A 19,346-nucleotide genomic window follows, 5' to 3' on the forward strand; every position below is an offset into this window, starting at 1 on the left:
TTGGTGGGATAACTCGCATGACTGGAGTACTGTCATGGATGGATATAAGCTGTTCAGGAAGGACAGGAAGGGCAGAAAAGGTGGGGGAGTTGCACTGTATGTAAGAGAGCAGTATGACTGCTCAGAGCTCAAGTATGAAACTGCAGTAAAACCTGAAAGTCTCTGGATTAAGTTTAGAAGTGTGAGCAACAAGGGTGATGTCGTGGTGGGAGTCTGCTATAGACCACCGGACCAGGGGGATGAGGTGGACGAGGCTTTCTTCTGGCAACTCGCAGAAGTTACTAGATCGCAGGCCCTGGTTCTCATGGGAGACTTCAATCACCCTGATATCTGCTGGGAGAGCAATACAGCGGTGCACAGGCAATCCAGGAAGTTTTTGGAAAATGTAGGGGACAATTTCCTGGTGCAAGTGCTGGAGGAACCAACTAGGGGCGGAGCTCTTCTTGACCTGCTGCTTACAAACCAGGAAGAATTAGAAGGGGAAGCAAAAGTGGATGGGAACCTGGGAGGCAGTGACCATGAAATGGCTGAGTTCAGGATCCTAACACAAGGAAGAAAGGAGAGCAGCAGAATATGGACCCTGGACTTCAGAAAAGCAGACTTTGACTCCCTCCGGGAACTGATGGGCAAGATCCCCTGGGAGAATAACATGAGGGCGAAAGGAGTCCAGGAGAGCTGGCTGTAATTTAAAGAATCCTTATTGAGGTTACAGGGACATACCATCCCGATGTGTAGAAAGAATAGTAAATATGGCTGGCGACTAGCTTGGCTTAACAAGGAAATCCTTGCTGCTCTTAAATACAAAAAAGAAGCTTACAATAAGTGGAAGATTGGACAAATGACCAGGGATGAGTATAAAAATATTGCTCAGGCTTGCAGGAGTGAAATCAGGAAGGCCAAATCCCACCTGGAGTTGCAGCTAGCAAGAGATGTTAAGAGTAGGTTTCTTCAGGTTGCAGCTAGCAAGAGATGTTAAGAGTAGGTTTCTTCAGGTATGTTAACAACAAGAAGAAAGTCAAGGAAAGTGTGGGCCCCTTACTGAAAGAGGGAGGCAACCTAGTGACAGAGGATGTGGAAAAAGCTAATGTATCAATGCTTTTTTTGCCTGTCTTCACGAACAAGGTCAGCTCCCAGACTACTGCACTGGGCAGCACAGCATGGGGAGAAGGTGACCATCCCTCTGTGGAGAAAGAAGTGGTTCGGAACTATTTAGAAAAGCTGGACGAGCACAAGTCCATGGGGCCGGATGCGTTGCATCCGAGAGTGCTAAAGGAGTTGGGGGAGGTGATTGCAGAGCCGTTGGCCATTATCTTTGAAAACTCATGGCAATTGGGGGAGGTCACAGATGACTGGAAAAAGGCTATTGTAGTGCCCATCTTTAAAAAAGGGAAGAAGGAGGATCCTGGGAACTACAGGCCAGTCAGCCTCACCTCAGTCCCTGGAAAAATCATGGAGCAGGTCCTCAAGGAATCAATTCTGAAGCACTTAGAGGAGAGGAAAGTGATCAGGAACAGTCAGCATGAATTCACCAAGGGCAAGTCATGCCTGACTAATCTAATTGCCTTCTATGACGAGATAACTGGCTCTGTGGATGAAGGAAAAGCAGTGGACGTGTTGTTCCTTGACTTTAGCAAAGCTTTTGACACAGTGTCCCACAGTATTCTTGCAGCAAGTTAAAGAAGTATGGGCTGGATGAATGGACTATAAGGTGGATAGAAAGCTGGCTAGATTGTCAGGCTCAACGGGTAGTGATCAATGGCTCCATGTCTAGTTGGCAGCTGGTATGAAGTGGAGTGCCCCGGGGTCGGTCCTGGGGCCGGTTTTGTTCAATATCTTCAGAAATGATCTGGAGGATGGTGTGGATTGCACCCTCAGCAAGTTTGCAGATGACACTAAACTGGGAGGAGAGGTAGATACGCTGGAGGGTAGGGATAGGATACAGAGGGCCCTAGACAAATTAGAGGATTGGGCCAAAAGAAATCTGATGAGGTTCAACAAGGACAAGTGCAGAGTCCTGCACTTAGGACGGAAGAATCCCATGCACCGCTACAGACTAGGGACCGAATGGCTCGGCAGCAGTTCTGCAGAAAAGGACCTAGGGGTTACAGTGGACGAGAAGTTGGATATGAGTCAACAGTGTGCCCTTGTTGCCAAGAAGGCCAATGGCATTTTGGAATGTATAAGTAGGGGCATTGCCAGCAGATCGAGGGACGTGATCGTTCCCCTGTATTTGACATTGGTGAGGCCTCATCTGGAGTACTGTGTCCAGTTTTGGGCCCCACACTACAAGAAGGATGTGAAAAAATTGGAAAGAGTCCAGCAGAGGGCACAAAAATGATTAGGGGACTGGAACACATGACTTATGAGGAGAGGCTGAGGGAACTGGGATTGTTTAGTCTGCGGAAGAGAAGAATGAGGGGGGAATTGATAGCTGCTTTCAACTACCTGAAAGGGGGTTCCAAAGAGGATGGATCTGGACTGTTCTCAGTGATAGCAGATGACAAAACAAGGAGTAATGGTCTCAAGTTGCAGTTGGGGAGATTTAGGTTGGATATTAGGAAAAAAATTTTCACTAGGAGGGTGGTGAAACACTGGAATGCGTTACCTACGGAGGTGGTGGAATCTCCTTCCCTAGAATTTTTTAAGGTCAGGCTTGATAAAACCCTGGCTGGGATGATTTAGTCGGGGGTCGGTCCTGCTTTGAGCAGGGGGTTGGACTAGATGACCTCCTGAGGTCCCTTCCAACCCTGATATTCTATGGTTCTATGATTCTATGATTTAGTTGGGATTGGTCCTGCTCTGGGCAGGGGGTTGGACTAGATGACCTCCAGAGGTCCCTTCCAACTCTGATATTCTATGATTCTATGATTCTTTGAAAGGATTAAGGAATCTGAGAAAGGGTCATTTAGTGTGATTCGGCCAGGCATGGGGGGTTTAGGTTAGAGAAGCAACCCCTGATGGAGCTCAGCTAAGCAGGTGTGGGCTGGGCTAATGTAAAGCCAGGAAGCTGGCAATAGAAAGGACTGTAGACAATGAGACTGCAGTTGCCTATAGAGCGCAAGATGACAAGGTAGGAAGTAGCCTAGGGATACATTAGTAAGGGTCAGGATTGTGCAGACCTTGACTACTTGTTGCAGGATCCCCGGGCTGGCACCCATTGCAAAGGGTGGGCCTGGATTTGGACTCCCCTGCCAGCCACTGGGGAATTGAAAAATTTCCCTTTCCTTGGGTAACAAAGGAAACAAGATTGTATGCTCTCATTACAGTGGTGTGAAATTTGTGGGCCAAAGATTTTTTTTAGCTGAGGGGAAAAAATGCAAATCTTGGTCAACAAAAACATGTTGTGAATTTGTATCAATTGTGCCAAATTGTTTTAAACAAAAACAAACAAATATATTCTGAAATCAAAACATTTTATCTTCATGTTTTTGAAATGAGATCTGTTTTTTTTATTTTATTTGAAACTTTGTCTTGAAATTTCCTTCAATTTTATAACTTAAAAAAAGTTGAAAATGAAATGAAACTTTGTTTGACCTGAAACAATTCTCCCTCCCCCAATTTTTTGATTTGCTGAAAATTTCAAAAACATTTTGTTCTGGGTTCAGCAGAAACAATTCTCCTCTTCCCCTCATTTCCCCAACTTTTTTTGAACTGTCAGGGAACTTAAAAAAATCAGGTTTCAGAGTAACAGCCGTGTTAGTCTGTATTCGCAAAAAGAAAAGGAGTACTTGTGGCACCTTAGAGACTAACCAATTTATTTGAGCATGAGCTTTCGTGAGCTACAGCTCACTTCATCGGATGCATGCCGTGGAAACTGCAGCAGACTTTATTTATACACAGAGAATATGAAAATATACCTCCTCCCACCCCACTGTCCTGCTGGTAATAGCTTATCTAAAGTGAATTTTAAATTTTAAAAAAAAATTTAAATTTTAAATTTTAAAAAAATCAGTTATTCTTGCAGCTCTAATTCTAGTTTCAGAGTAGCAGCCGTGTGAGCATTTGTTAGTCTCTAAGGTGCCACAAGTACTCCTTTTCTAATTCTAGTGTTACTTTCAAGAACCTGAATTTGCAACTTGCTTGGTAGTGACTGTATTGTTGTATGGGCGTGTGGGTGTGCACACACGGACACTGAGTATTTCTCTTTCATTAGCAAATTCCAACAGGCTAATTAACATGTGCACTTTTGAGCTACAAACACACAACCCACCTTAAAAGAATGTTAAGGTTGCAAAGTCAAGCACTGAATGTAGGAAATTTAGGGTTAAAAGAAATCCTAGAGTCTATTCAAATTATCTATTGGTATAGATCTCCACCTCTGTGGTTAACTAGCAGTATCAAAGGAGGTGGATTATAGGCAGTGCAATGAGCAACCCTAATGTTAAGGTCACCTACAGTTTCCATTATAAGGCCTTGTTTTCAGTTGCTTAAAGTTTGGCAAAACTACAGCTATTTGGGCTGAAAACTTCCATGCCAGGCACCTGCCTTAGACTGAATGTTTGGGAAAGTTTTAGCAAAAATGGTTTAGCTGTTTCTCCAAACGAGGTTAAGGAAAAATGCATTGATTTGATGATGTAAAATTTTTTTTTACCCTGGTTTTATTGACCAGATCCAGTGCCCCCATGCTTTGGAGCAACAAGTTGAAATTTGGCAGGTTGGTTGCTTTTGTGTCGGGGGTATGGCTTTTGCCATCCTCATGAAAACCTGCCCTAATTTGGCCAAACTATAAACCTCTTCTTATGTCTGCTTGCACATTCTAAGTATAGACTTATTAGAAGCTAGTAGCTAAATATTGCAAACATTCTATCTACCCTGCGTATGCTCCATCCCAGGGACTCAAGGGCTGAACAGAACTCTCCATGCACTTGTCCTTCCCAGAACAAGGAGTTGCTGTAGTGCCAGGAACAGGAACTGAGATGAGACTGTCTCTCCCATGCTTTCAATGCAGCGAGAGTGATGAGCTGGGCCTGAGGTGGGTGGCAAAAGGGGAGAGAATTGGTTGTGGTGGGGGACTGCGACAAGAAACCAAGAGTGGGTTGAGATTGGGAACAGGAATGAGAGGGTGGGGATGAGGAACATGGGGGACAGGTGTGGAGGGGCTGGTACAAGGAGCTGGAAGAGTGGGGAGGACTAGGGTTGGGATGTGTAATAGAAGGGGGAGAAACAAGGACATGCTTGGGGTTCCAGAGGCAGCAGGGCCTGCAACCAATGAACTATTTCCCCTCTAAATCTGAAATAGAACCCAGGATTCATGAGTCTCAACAGCCCTCTGCAAATAGTTGTAAGAGGCACTGGTAAAATAGGTGCTTCATCGCCCCTTAGTGGCTGGCCCGCACAGAAGATCACAACTTACTATCGCTATCCATTACTTTGTTACCTGAAATAGTAGAGGTTTGTGCTGTGGCTCTGAAGGTTCCAACCTTGCTGCTAAACCATGTGGGTGTCAATACGTTACCACATGATGGAATTTATAGGGTTTTTCCACTTATAAAGCTGTAGGAAATTGCACACACAAACCTACATTAAAAGAACATTATTAAGGTTGCAAAGTCAAGCACTCAAAGGTTAGGAAATGACCGAATTAAGGTTACCGATATGTGCAGGTTCAAAAGTGCTCACCACTGGCTTAAATTGGCTCCAACTGAAATCAATAATAAAAGGCCCATTGATGGGAGCAGAATTAGGCCAACACTGAATGCTTTTGAAAATTCCACCCTATAAGGTTATCCTTGTGAAACATCTTAAATAAGATCAGCCTTAGATCGTCTCTTACTGAGTTTCTTGGATGATTTTACTGCTATCAGGAATACGACTCCAAGGAGAGATTGGTGTATTGAATTATTCAGTTAGTAAGAACGAGAGTCAAGTCCCATGTAGTTGGTAGTTCATGCACAGATGGGACCGCATGAATCAGTACTTCGAGAACCTTTTTAACCACAGGGTTTCTGTGCACAGAAACTAGTATGACTGCCATATGGAAGTTCACTGTGCTTAAGGCCAAATTAGATGTCCTAAAAAGATAGTAAATATTCTAGAGTCAAGTGCTGGTATGATCTTTCTACTATGCTTGAAGAGAGAACCTTTCCACTTTGCTGCATAAGTCTGCTTGGTGGATGGTTTTGCTCTACTTCCCAAGAACAATGTACAATCACCTGAAAGCTGGCATGGGAGATGAAGTGACTAAGGCAGGAACAGATGGATCTCTGATCTTGTTCCATCCAACCACTGTAGGCATCTGGATTGCAGAGAGTCCATATATAGCAGCCTTATTGTATCTGCTTTTTCTGTTGTAAAGGAGTGCTCCAAGAGGTAAGACCTTTGCTTTTCTCTGCTGTGGGAGATGAGAAATGTTTTTTCATTAGAGGTCTGTGAACTTAATTAACCTCATTGTGGATAAGGCCAATATAAGAACAAAAATAAAGAAATACTTTTATTCATATGATGATTATTTGATGGTTGCTTATTTTTGAGCAGGTGGAAGCAGCTAGAAATAGATATAAAAAGGAATACACATTGATAACATGGGTGTGGCAGAAGCATTAGGAATGCCAAAGATATTGTACTTAGACAGTTTAACAGATTTGCCTCTTTTGTGAGAGTCCAGAGACCACGATAGACATGTAATGCACATCATGCTGCCGTTTTAATAACCCCAATCCAGATAAACTGTGTGCACGTGCAGTCTGAACAGGTGTACTTAGCAATCAGAAATGAGAATTCTGCATTTTTATGATCAAAGTACAGTAGCAACATTTTGCATAGAAAAAGGCTACACTGGCACAAAGTGACAGCAGCAGAATTAATGCTTCCTCCAGGCCCTAGTTTTCCTCTTGGACATGATTGACAAAGTAATTTTCTTTTTGTACTTTAATAAAAGCGTATACATTATACACGCCACTAAATCCTCACTGGGCCAGTTACACATCATAGGACTTATCTTGTCAGAGCACCTAATATCCAAACAATAAATTAAAAATCATCCTGTCTATGCTGATTTGCATACAAAGATAGTTTCCAGTTCCTAGCCTAAATTTTCCTGTGGACACTAGAACTCGTACAAAAAAGCTAGGTAGGTAGGGTTCATGGCTAATAAATCCTGACTGATGGAAGTAACCTGTGTAACGTCTAAGGGAATGGTATGTCAGTAGCACTTATTTTACATATTGGAATTACACTGTGTGACAGGAAATACTAAACAAATATTGAAGAGGTTCTTTTCCCATATAATTCTCTACATGTAACGCTGACAAATCCTGCCCATTGGTGGGTGGGATCAAACCTCTGAAATCAAACCTCTGAAGCTTAGTGCATGAGCCTCTACGGCATGAGCTAAAAGCCACATGGCTCTTAGCCAAGGCAGTAGAGCAGACTCATCAATCTCCAGGTGATCTAAGAGCCACTCAAGGGGGACAGAGCACCACGCCCAGCAGGCATGGGTCACATACACACATAGAATGTTTTTTTTTTTAAGTGACATATCTATTAATCTGAAACACATTAGAGCCGAAAAGGAGCCTGGATAGCTATCTATCTTGGATGGTTTAGACACAACAAATCCTACATCTTGGCAGCGGGTTAGACTAGATGATGCTTGCAGTACCTTCTAACCCTATGGTTCTATGATTTTTCATTTGCAGAACCGTGTAAAGGGCCTTAGTGTGAATGAGAACCTGGTCCGTATGCCTCTTTGGCATAGGGAATTCAATAAGGGCGACAGGAATTCCAAGAAAGTTGCTTCGTTGTTCATTATGCTAAAATAGATTTTTGTTTATATGACTAGCACCTGAACACACTGTTTTATGAGAGCTGCAGATTTAACTTGTCCAGATATTCAAGCATGGACACAGATTTTGCTCTGTTAGGCCCAAAAGCCAGGCTTGCTCTTGATATAGGTGAAGCTGGGTTGACCATATAACCCAGACTCGGACAAACTATTGGTGGCAAAAAGTGGGGAAATCCTTTTCCAATGTTTAGTTTACAAAGCACATCAAGCAATCACACAGTGGATCTGTAGGCGCAACCAGGCCTCTGGTTCCTTAGTTTTACCTAAAATATTTTGATGGAAAATGTGAGCCAAGTTCATAATAGTGAGGGCCAGGTCAGGGCCTCTGCACAGCTATGCTGGGAAGTAAGGGGGGATGATGCAGTCCCAATATTCCTTTGCATGGGCTACCCATACCATGGGTACTTGTGCAAATGGGAAAGCAGCCTTCATGGAGCTGCTACATCACCTTCATTTGCCCAACCAGTCCAACCCACATGTGACAGGTGTGGGTGTGGTGTGGAGTGTGGGTGTGGAGTGTGAGCTCCATCCCCTAGCGTGTGCTGGCCCCTATAAATGTGTCTGGGAAACATCCTGTGCCAGGATTGGTCAGATATAGGAGTAAGGGGTGAACCTGGAGACAGAGTGCAACTCTGAGTCTTAATCTGCTTCACATTCTGCTCCTGAGGATGTCCAGCAATGTCCATTGCTCTGAGGTCATGAAGAAGACAGTTTACTTCTGTATGAATATGACTAGAATTACCTACTTTGTTGCACTCTCTGGTCAGGGTAGCTAATCAAAAAATCAATAGATTTCTGGCCAGCTTTTTAGCATATACAGTATATCATTATGAAAGTGTGCACATATTTGGTATTGGCCAGTCTACAGTCTTTGAGGGATCTGAAATTGTACAGCACTTAGAAGTGCATCTAGGGGAAAAAAGAAAACCCCATACACATCAATAATAAACTTAGTCAGACTACTAGGCTCCTTGTTCCTGATCCTTAAATTGATGTGGTCTAGTAGTTTAGATTGAAAAAGATTCTGATCTACTGCACTTTATAATTATGATCTGGGGAGGTATCTTTCTGATTTTACTAAAATATTGCTTTTAGTAAAAATTGTCAGATATTAATATTAATAGTATTAAAGTCAGATTCTAAACATTTTAATAAAGACTGGGAAATTAATTAAATAAAATTGTAAGCAGTGTCAGGATGAGCTCCACCCTGACATCTGGTGGTGAGGTGTGGCAAGTTGTGGAAAAGAACTTCAGGGGCCGATCTCATTTGCATAGGCACACCCACCACGCCTAGAATGAGACCATAGCTGCCCAAATGGTCACTTTGGCTGCTGTGGGATCCCCAGTGTCTCTGTTATTGGGGCAGGAAGAATAAATTGTTATTACCCTGATTATGGGAACTGTGCTTGGAACTGTATGTGGCCTTTTGTTATGATGGAGGGATTCACCATCAACTAAGTAGCACTCGCTAGGCAAGGGTCATGGGTTCCAAAACTGTGTGAATGGAGAGAGGCTGGGGACAAGTAGTAATACTTGGTGGTATGGGCCCCTTGGTGAGGGCCTTACATGCTGATTGCACTTCCTCCTCTCTCCACCGTGGAATATCAGAGCTAATTTTGATTTCATTAGAAATCTAGTTATAGGCTGCTGAGCTCACTTTGGGCTGACAGTGCACCAGCACTGGGGCTCCCCTACTATAAGCTGAATTCACCTAAGAGCTGAAATCACTGAGTGTTGTGTTAAGTAGTGGGGGAGCCTGAAGATACATTGTGGAGCAGTTTGCGGGACGGCTGGTGAAGCAGTTCGACGCGGAGCAGTGTGTGGATGGCAGGAGCTGCTTGTGGGCCGTGGAGCTGAGCGAAGGAGTTCGTGGGGCGGCTGGCGGAGCGGAGCGCAGCTGAGCGAAGGAGTTCGTGGGGCGGCTGGCGGAGCGGAGCGCAGCTGAGCGAAGGAGTTCGTGGGGCGGCTGGCGGAGCGGAGCGCAGCTGAGCGAAGGAGTTTGTGGGGCGGCTGGCGGAGTGGAGCGCCGCTATGGAGCTATGGGGCAGTCAGCTTCAGATCACGTAAGGTGCCTCTTATCCCCGTCCCATTTCCACCCAGGTTGGGAGGTAAAGCTCCGCCGATAAACTTTCGAACTCTGGGGCTGCCCTGACCAGGGACAGAGACTTTTGGGGCATTGGACTTTTGGGGCATTGGACTTTTGGGACTTCGGGTGATTTGGGGTTGCTGGACTCAAGAACCAAAGGGAAAAGGGCATGCCCCAATTTGCCTGGGGTGGGGTTGTTTTTGCTCATGGGTTGTGTTATGAATCCTGTTGGTGGTGTTTCCCCAACATAATGCCACATTGTTTCTCTCTGTTATTAAAAGACTTTTGCTACACTCAGACTATGTGCTTGAGAGAGGGGAAGTATTGCCTCTTGGAGGCGCCCAGCGGGGGTGGTATATATTTGTCCCAGGTCATTGGGTGGGGGCTCGAGCCGGTTTGCATTGTGTTATTGGAATGGAACCCCTAGATATTGAACCCGGCCGTTGTTGCTGCCAACTCTGACGGGCAGAAGGGTTACAAAATTAATAGCTCTGGTTTGGACCAGTTGCAGCCCCATCATCCACTTACTTTATTTCTGTGAGTAAAGCAAGAACAGAACTACTATTGTGAGTAAAGCAAGTGTCTATACTAAGGTTTGTTGATGTAAGTTACATCAGCATACCACCACTGCAGTTAGTATATTGCTTGTGTGCATGCATACTTGACTCCTTTGCATTAGTGCTGCGTGTACTCACTGGGAGTGCTTGCATCAAGTGCTGCAGTGCACTGTGGGTACTTATCCCAGTGTGCAAGTTGCCACTGCTCAGCACACTGTCTTTTGGGTAGTTTTGGCAATGCATTGTGGGGCAGAAATGAGTTACGCAGGAGTGACTGGGAGCAAGGGATCAATTTTCCATAATGCAATGATCTCCATCCTATAATATCACTATCCCATAATTTTCAGGCCTATTTTCCATTTCCCATGATCCTATGTGGGACTTGTTTCTGTCCGCCATCTCTGACAGAAGCATGGAGCTTGCACAGCTCTGAGCTATTGTCAGGAGCATTGCAAGCACAGGACTCACTATCCTTCAGTATTTGCAGAACTGCAAGAAGAACCTCAGGGAACATGATGATTTCCTAGTGGTCATTTTGCTGTGGGACATAGTGAGAACCAATTCAAGGTTGTTAGTGGTGGTCAAGGAGCAGCTGCAAATGGTGGAGCACTGATTGTGGGTCCCAGAAATGCACACTAGCTGGTGGGATCACATTGTAATGCAGGTTTGGAGTGATTAACAGCGATTGCAGAACTTCTGGATGTGCAAGGCCACATTCCTGGATCTGTGTGCTGAGCTTGTATCAGCCATCCAGCGCAGAGACACCAGAATGAGCTGCACTGACAGTTAAGCAAGTGGCAATCTCACTGTGGGAACTTGCAATGCTAGATTACTACCAGCCAGTGGGAAGTCATTTTAGAGTCGGAAAATCCACTGTGGGAGCTGTTGTCATGGAAGTGTGCTGGGCCATTAATCGTCTCTGGCAGTGCAGGACTGTGCAAGACATAGTGGATGGTGCTGCAGCTATGGGGTCCCTGAACTGTGGTGGAGCAACAGATGGCATGCACATCCCCATTTTAGCCCCAGAGCACCTTGCCCCAGAGTACCTCAACAGAAAGGGCTACTTTTCCATGGTTATGCAAACTCTGGTAGATCACTAGAGATGCTTCATTGACCTGAGTGTTGGCTGGTCAGGGAAAGTGCAAGATGTGCGCATTTTTAAGAACACAGGACTGTTCAGAAACTACAAGTAGGGACCTTCTGGCCTGACTGGTGGATTACCATTAGTGATGCTGGAATGCCAGTTGCGATCCTGGGGAACCCAGTCTCCCCCTTACCCCTCATGAAGCCATAGACCAGCTGCATTGACAGAACCAAGGAAAGATTCAGCTATCGGCTCAGCAGGGGCAGAATGACCATTGAATGTGCTTTTGGTAGATTGAAAGGGCACTGGCATTGTTTGCTCACCAGATTGGATCTCAGTGGGAATAATATCCCAATGGCTATCGCTGTTGTCTCTTCCATAAATATTTTTGAGACACAGGGGGAAAAGTTGCTGCAGGGGTCGAGGGCAGAGGTGGAACAGCTGTCTGCAGAGTTTGAACAGCCATACGCAAGGGCTATATGGCTTAGGGAGGCTTTGAAAGAGCACTTTATCAGCGAGACACTGAAATGTGCTGTGGTGTACTGTGCTCAACCTGGCACTGCAGTTTGGAGGCCTGTTAGGAATTGTGTCGTGCGTGCTGCACATCTGTTGGGGTGCTTCCTCTGCATGTATGATGACTGCACTGTTTGACACTGATTCTGCTGCTTGTGAGTGTATCGGACCACTACTTTCACTGCATGCAGGCATTATGCACCGGGTGTTTGTAAACTAACAGATGACTAACTTTCCAAACAAAAGCTTTATTCACTTACAGAAACAACTTAAAAAAATCTGAACTTTAAAGTGAATACATTTTAACTTAAAAAAAAGAGAGGAATCTTAATAAATAAATACCAGGAAGGAACATACATCAACTGTGGCTCTCTCAGGTCGTGTATGTGAAGCATGGCTGTCCGTGCTTTCCCCTGGTGTAGCATGGTAGGGGTAAGGGGTGGGTCCTGAAGCCGTGAGGAATGTTTGCTGTGGGGGTGGGGTGCAGGGAGATGTTGTGCAGCAGCTCTCCACAGATTGCGGTGAGAGTCAAGCCTGGGGTTGTTGAACTTGGAGATCTACAAGAGTCTGCAGCCTCTGAGTTTGCTGACGGAGAAGCTCCATTATGTCCTGGTGCATATCCGTCTTTTTCCTGTGCCTTTCTGCTGTCCGCTGTGGCCATAACCAGGACAGGGTGAGTGGGACAGCTGCCCAGGGTGCAAAGCCATGGGATGAAAAACTGGGCAGAAACAGAGGTGACATGTAAAGCCCTGCATAGTGGGGCTCAGTGGGCTGGGGTTGGGAGGGAGTGTCCCCTCCACTCCAACTCCCCCCAGTGGGCCACCCAGCCTGTCTGGGTTGGGGGTGCAACCAAAAAATCGGGGGGGGGGGAAACGTGCTCCCCCATGAATCGTGTCTGGCGGGGGGGAGCAAATATGCTTGCTCACCCTGGGCACTAAAATACCTAGTTACAACTCTGTGGTCCACTCTTTTGTTCTTCAAGGTAAGTCTGCAATGTTCATCCTTCTGGCCGTCTGTTCAAGATCTGATGCAGCGCTGGCTTGCAGGAGCTCTCAGGACGTCCCCTCCCATCTCCCTTCTCCTTTTTATCCGTGTCAGTCAGTCATTCTACAGGTGTGGAGGGGGAACCCCTCATAGCCTCAGCTACAGATAAAACAGAGGTACCATTGTCAGTATAGTAGGACCAGAAAGGTAAGATTCAGAACTCCCCCATTCTCTTGTTCCCCTAAATTGTTAAACCAGACATGCTTATTGACACTTCTGCTTTCGAGTGCTGGTGCCCAGGGTCCTGCTCAGCTTAAGCCATGGTGAGTATGGCCCACCAGGGTTTGGGGGAAACAAGGAGAGAATTGCTTGATTGCATGCAATCAGGAGTATAGGGCAAGGGCACTGAATACTGGCACCATTTTCCACAGCTGGTGGTTTTTAGCTGGTATCTCACTCCTGAGGGTAACAAAGGCACAGAGAGCACGACTGCTGCTGGCATCCCAAAGCCACCTGGACCCGTATGTTGCTAGCCTGTTTACAGTAATGGTTGCCACAGTTATTGCCAACTGGCATGGGAAATCCTCCCACAGTGGAGGAAGAAATTAGGCTGCCAGCCCTAGAAACTTTTGGGAGAGGATTGCAGTGTGCCCCCAGGAGAGATTCATTGAGATCTCACAGAAGGACTCAAGGGACATCCTGGTGTACACAAACAAACAGCTCTGCATCCCCCCCCCCAGCCCCCGCCTAACTCTCCAGGGGAATGAAGATCAGATAGCAACTCTTGTACCATTGCCTCAAGTACATTAATGACAAGACAATAGCTGCACCCTGCTAAGTCCTATAACTGTAACGGGGAACTTATTTACCCGCTTACCCAAGGTTCCTTTCCCTGCCTCAGGATCTCCTGTGCTCAGCTGAAGGGACTGGCTGGACTGGTGGAGTCAAAAATAGGTTCTGGCTCTGGGTCGCCTGTCCCCATACTTCTCTTCCTTGTCCACCTTCTTCTTGCCGTTCATGGCAGGGCCCTGTGACTTGGACTCCTCAGAGGTAGCCACATGGCTTGTGGGGTGGTGGTGGCATCTCTGCGAAGTATGGCACGCAGCTCCTTGTAAAAGCAGGTCTGTGACTTGGCACCAGATTGATTGATTGGCCTCCCTGGACACTTGATGCAGTTCCTTGGCTTCCCCCGGCACTCCTGCTGATCCCTGCCGTACCCCCTTCCCACGGTTTTATTGCAGTGTAGGCATCCCCAACCTGCTCACAGATGTCAATGTTTCTACGGCTGGTTCAGAGCTGTGCCTGTGCAGCCATGTCTCCCGACAGGCCCAGGAAATCCAGACTCTCCTGCCTACAGCAGAAGTCCATGTGGCGTGTGTAGCTGGCAAGGTCAGCTGGGCAGTCACGCACAACAACAGAGAGCAGATAGAGGTGGGCTCATCAAGCTGGACAACCAGGAAAAGGCATTTAAAAAATTTGCAGGAGTTTTATCTGTGACTCCTTGCCAGTGGACTTAATTGTGATGCGCGGTCAGTGTTTGGCGTTGTGGGACAGCTGCTGAAGGACTCTGGCAGGAGCAGTCCTTCAACATCTCACCGTTGTGGTTACCAGTTCATCACAGCTTCAGCTCAGAACAAGCACAGTGTTTTGGGGCCTCAGTAGGCCTAGTCCTTCTAACCCTTACTTAAGGATTGGGGCCCTCCATGGACCAGGGGTCCTGTCTGTTTGCTTGATCAGGAACAAGTTCCTGATCCAGTTTAAAACCAGGCTATTTATCCAAACGTCCTTTTAGTCAGTCCCTGGAGAATTCAGCTTTAACTAGTATATGCATAGCTCTCTAAGGGGCGGCTTCAAAGGGCAGATAACAGAGGAAGTACATTAGCATCCCCTTCCTACTAGAGAAGGTACATGCAATTGTGCATGTGTTGTGGCATTCTATTTTTAGCACAGTGGACCCCAAAGGTATTAAAACTAATTCAACAAGTCCATTCAGGATATCGCAGGAAATTGTTAGTCTGTCACAGTTGTCACTTAGCAACTTTTTCTTTAAAATACTTTTATGGAATTTCTAAGTGTTTCTTTCTTTGTAAAATAAAGTGATGGGTAAGCTAATAAAGGTAGGAAACCAAAATTCAGATTCCCATAGCTTTTCCTCACCACTAGTTCTAAGCCACTATCGGTGAAAATGCACTGTAGAGTCTATAGGAAGTGCATAACCGAGGTGTGTTTGTAATGGTCATAGAAAATAGGGGTCAGTGAGAGCTGTGTGCAAATAAATAGAATCTTAATAAATCCAGAATCTTTGATCATGGAAGGAATTAACTGACAAAGGGGCCATATAGAATATATCCTCCACTGGCTTTTTCTTTTCTCCTTCAGTTCCAGTTATACTCTTGCATAAGTTTTCCAATAGCAGTAGTTTAGTATGAGAGGAATTGCCAGGATGGAACTGCCAATTATCAGTCTAATATCTCATCTCCAACAGCACCCATCAGTGGGTGCTTCAGAAGGAACAAGAAATCTCATAATGGACATCTATACAATATCCTGCCCTGAGGAGAAATTTCTTCTTAACCCTAAGCAGTCTATGGTTGGCTTATACTCTGAAGTATCAAAATATATATACTTAATGAATCTACATTTCAGCTATTTAGTTGTGGACAGGCTGATTGAGTTATTGCATTTATATTATTAATGTAGATGGTGGGGGGGGGAGAAAAAGTATAGGCGATAAATTATATTCCCATTCAGCGAGCAGAAAGCTGGAGAAATAAGAGCTTGCAGATGTCACAAACACCACTGTCTGATAAAATTGTTTTTATTAGCCTAATGTGCCACATATTTATCTAGAACTAGGCATGAATTAGTGTAAAAAAAAGTGCAGTACCATTTAAAGTACTATAATTGAATAAAACAACGTATACTTTTTTCTGTGCAGTGCTTGAAGTGATACTGCATACATCTTTAATTTCTTCAGTTAAGGAAAAAAAGAACAAATGGAGTTAGATTTTAATTATTCATAGTTCATTTGAGAAAAATCTTTGTAAATGTGAGGAAGGAGAGCTGTGCTATCTATCATGGGGGGGGGCAGCAAAGATGGATGGATAGATGGAAAATCCACTCTATGAACTATTCAACAATATGTAAGCGTTTGCTTTCATTAGATACTGTAATGTGTAAAGAAAGATGTGTATAGGATAGGGTGACCATAGTTCCCTATGCTGAATACAGGACACCTGGTAAAATTGCTCAAATTCAAGCAAGTTCAATGGCAATCAATCAGAACCAGGCAGTAACCCTCTTCTTCTTCCCCCCCCCCCGCCATGCTATTAAAAACTCCAGGGCCCAGCAGGGGAAGGAGGGCTTCAGGGGTATGGGCCTTGGGCATAGGTGTAGTATGACTTCTATTTTGGGGCAGGGGCCAGCAGGGCTCAAGCCAGCTCCATATGATGGGTCCAGGGAGGGAGTGCCACCCCCTGATTCACCTCAGCAGGTCACTCAGCCCGTCTTGGTTGTGGCAGGGGGGAGGCACAACCAAAAATTATAACTCAAAGGTAGCGGGTTCAGCTCAAAGTTTGAAAACAGCTCAGGATGCAGAAAAAGGGGTAGGGGCTGTGTGCAGGCAGGGGGGTAGCTCAATTTTCTGATGTAGTTTTTATTGAGAGTGTATATTTTTGCTAGCAGCTCAGCCACTTCATATTAAGCTTCTTCAGAACTCATTAGCAATAACGTCCTACAGTATGGTTAAGAAAACAAATCACTTTATAAGTGCTAAATTCAGTGCCTTGGTTCTGAGGCCATTTGTGAGGATCCTAGAGCCGAGGCTCCAGCCTGAGCCCTAATGTCTACATCACAGTTAAATAGCCCCTTAGCATGAACCCCATGAGTCTGAGGTGGCTGGCATTGGCCAGCCACAGGATTTTAACTGCAGTGTAGACATATCCTTAGCTTCTGCATGGAGTTCAAGTCATGGGTTTTAACCTATAAAGCTCTCACTTGTTTCCTTGGGAGAATATCTCTACCTCCCAGTATAGTTGTGCTCAATGTGGTTGCTCAGCCTAGATACCTCCATTTTAAATGGGATGGAGTTTTCTACAGCATGTGTTCTGGTAGAGGTTCTCAGATCACCTCCTTGGTCTGCTAGAGCCTGGATTTGTTAATCATTTTGGCATTCCGCTTAGATCCTCTCCCAGGGAGAGAGTCAAGAGCTGTGGATGTTGGCATGTATTATGGTGATATATTAGGCAGAGCTGTCTCATGTAATCTAACAATTTTTTCCAGGGACTTTTAAAATCTACCTTTCTATATTTTAATTGATGTGTATGTGCCTAGAATTAAGGGGAATAGACCCTTTAGATTACATTGAAATTAATAGATCAATGTATAGGAGAAGACAAATAAATCACAGGCATAGGAACAGAACTGTATCTCTTATCACGTTTCCTTTCTCTCCCTTTCCATCTGTATGGTTCTGCATGTGCATTAAATTTACGCCCAACTTAAAATGTAGTTTGGAACTCTGTCAATTTTCTACTTATGCAAAATTGTAGAACAGCACAACACTGTGGTGGTTCTATGACCAAATTAAGCTGGTTAATTAAGACAATTAGCATGTCTTTCTCCAGCTGAATTAGCTAGAAGATACAGCTGTGTTTTAAAATTGTCACATGATGTTTGTTTTTTTTCAGAATTTTATCTTCCTAATGAGTTATTTTTGGCACAAAAATATTTTCAAGCTAAGACCCAACTGTGCAGTCCCTCATACAATGGAGTAGTCCTTACATTTGTGAGTATTCCTTTTGCTCTACTCAAGTCACTCTTGTGAGTAAACAATTATTTGCATGAGTAGTCTTTAAGTTTGGAGCCTAAACTATTTTGAGATGCACTAAATTTTTCACATTGTTCCCACCTTGCAAAAGAGGGTTCTTGGACTGAAGTGATTTCAATGAAAGATCAAATATGAAAAACATTCTCTTGTACAAAGTATATAGTTGGGAGTAGATTCTCCCCTTTATACACAAAGGCAGAGTGATGTGGGGGGGAGGGGGAAGCATACTAAGCAAAAACTGGTGCTGAAAACATAAATACAAGAGCAACAACAATATATGATGACAGTTGTCACCTGGTTTTTGTCAGGTGTGACTTGCAGGGTTAATTTTAATATACAAAATGTGTAAAATAGTGAGTTTTCAACATGGTACAAAATTAAGGACAGAATAACATCAGCTATTGCAAAGCTGTAATTTCAATCAAAAATTTTGAATTTGGGAGCCTACATTTAGTGTGTGTTCTCTCGCTTGCTTTTCAGAGGTGCTGAAAACCAAACACTCCAAATGAGGTGCATGTTTGGCATGCTGTGTAAAGCATCCTCTTTTCATTCTGAAGAGACTTTTTGTTGGCAAGAGGACCAGGACAGTGTGGGGAGGCAAATAGTCTCTGAATTACTACCTTTCAAAATTAAAGGTGTATTTTAACAGCATGTTGTACTGAGTTCTGCACATGCTGGAACCTGGGGAGCTGATGGAGAAGATGCTACAGTTAAAGCTTGCCCATCTTTTCAGACAAAGAAGCACAACTGTATCTTCAAATTAGTCAAACGATGCCACTGGCTTTCCTATTGTATCAGAATCTGGATCCAAAATAATTCATGGGCTTGTTCCAGCCTACATCCTCATTATTAATATTTGTTATAATAATATTGCACTAGCACTTAAGAGCACCTGTTATGGGCCAGGACCCCATGGTGCTGTACAAAGACAGTCCCTACCCCAAGGAACTTACCTCTTCTGCTTTTCTCACTCCCTCTATTCTTCTTGCACAAACCTCTCAACATCCCTTTGTACAGTCCTGCCCATGTAGGCACAAGATCTTCCGCCTCTGCAACTCCTGCCATTTTGAGCATCTTTCCTGTATCTCTTTGACTCATTGTGTCTCAATCGGCATACAAAGTTGAAACTACAGTAAAGAACAGAATTATCGGACACATGGATAAACGTGATATGTTGGGGGGGGCAGTCAACATGACTTTTGTAAAGGGAAATCAGGCCTCATCAATCTATTAAAATTCTTTGAGAGTGTCAACAAACATGTGGACAAGGACCCAGTGGCTATAGTGTACTTGGACTTTCAGAAAGTCCATGACAAGGTCCTTCACCAAAGTCTCTTAAAGAAACTAAGCAGTAATGGGATAAGAAGGAAGGTCCTCTCATTGATCAGTAACTGGTTAACGGACAGGAAACAAAGGGTAGGAATAAATGGTCAGTTTTCACAATGGAGAAAGATAAATAGCAGGATCCCCCAAGGACCTTTAAAGGGACTAGCATTGCTCAATATATTC

Source organism: Lepidochelys kempii, chromosome 3 (genome assembly GCF_965140265.1).
Source record: "Lepidochelys kempii isolate rLepKem1 chromosome 3, rLepKem1.hap2, whole genome shotgun sequence".
Classification (NCBI taxonomy): Eukaryota; Metazoa; Chordata; order Testudines; family Cheloniidae; genus Lepidochelys; species Lepidochelys kempii.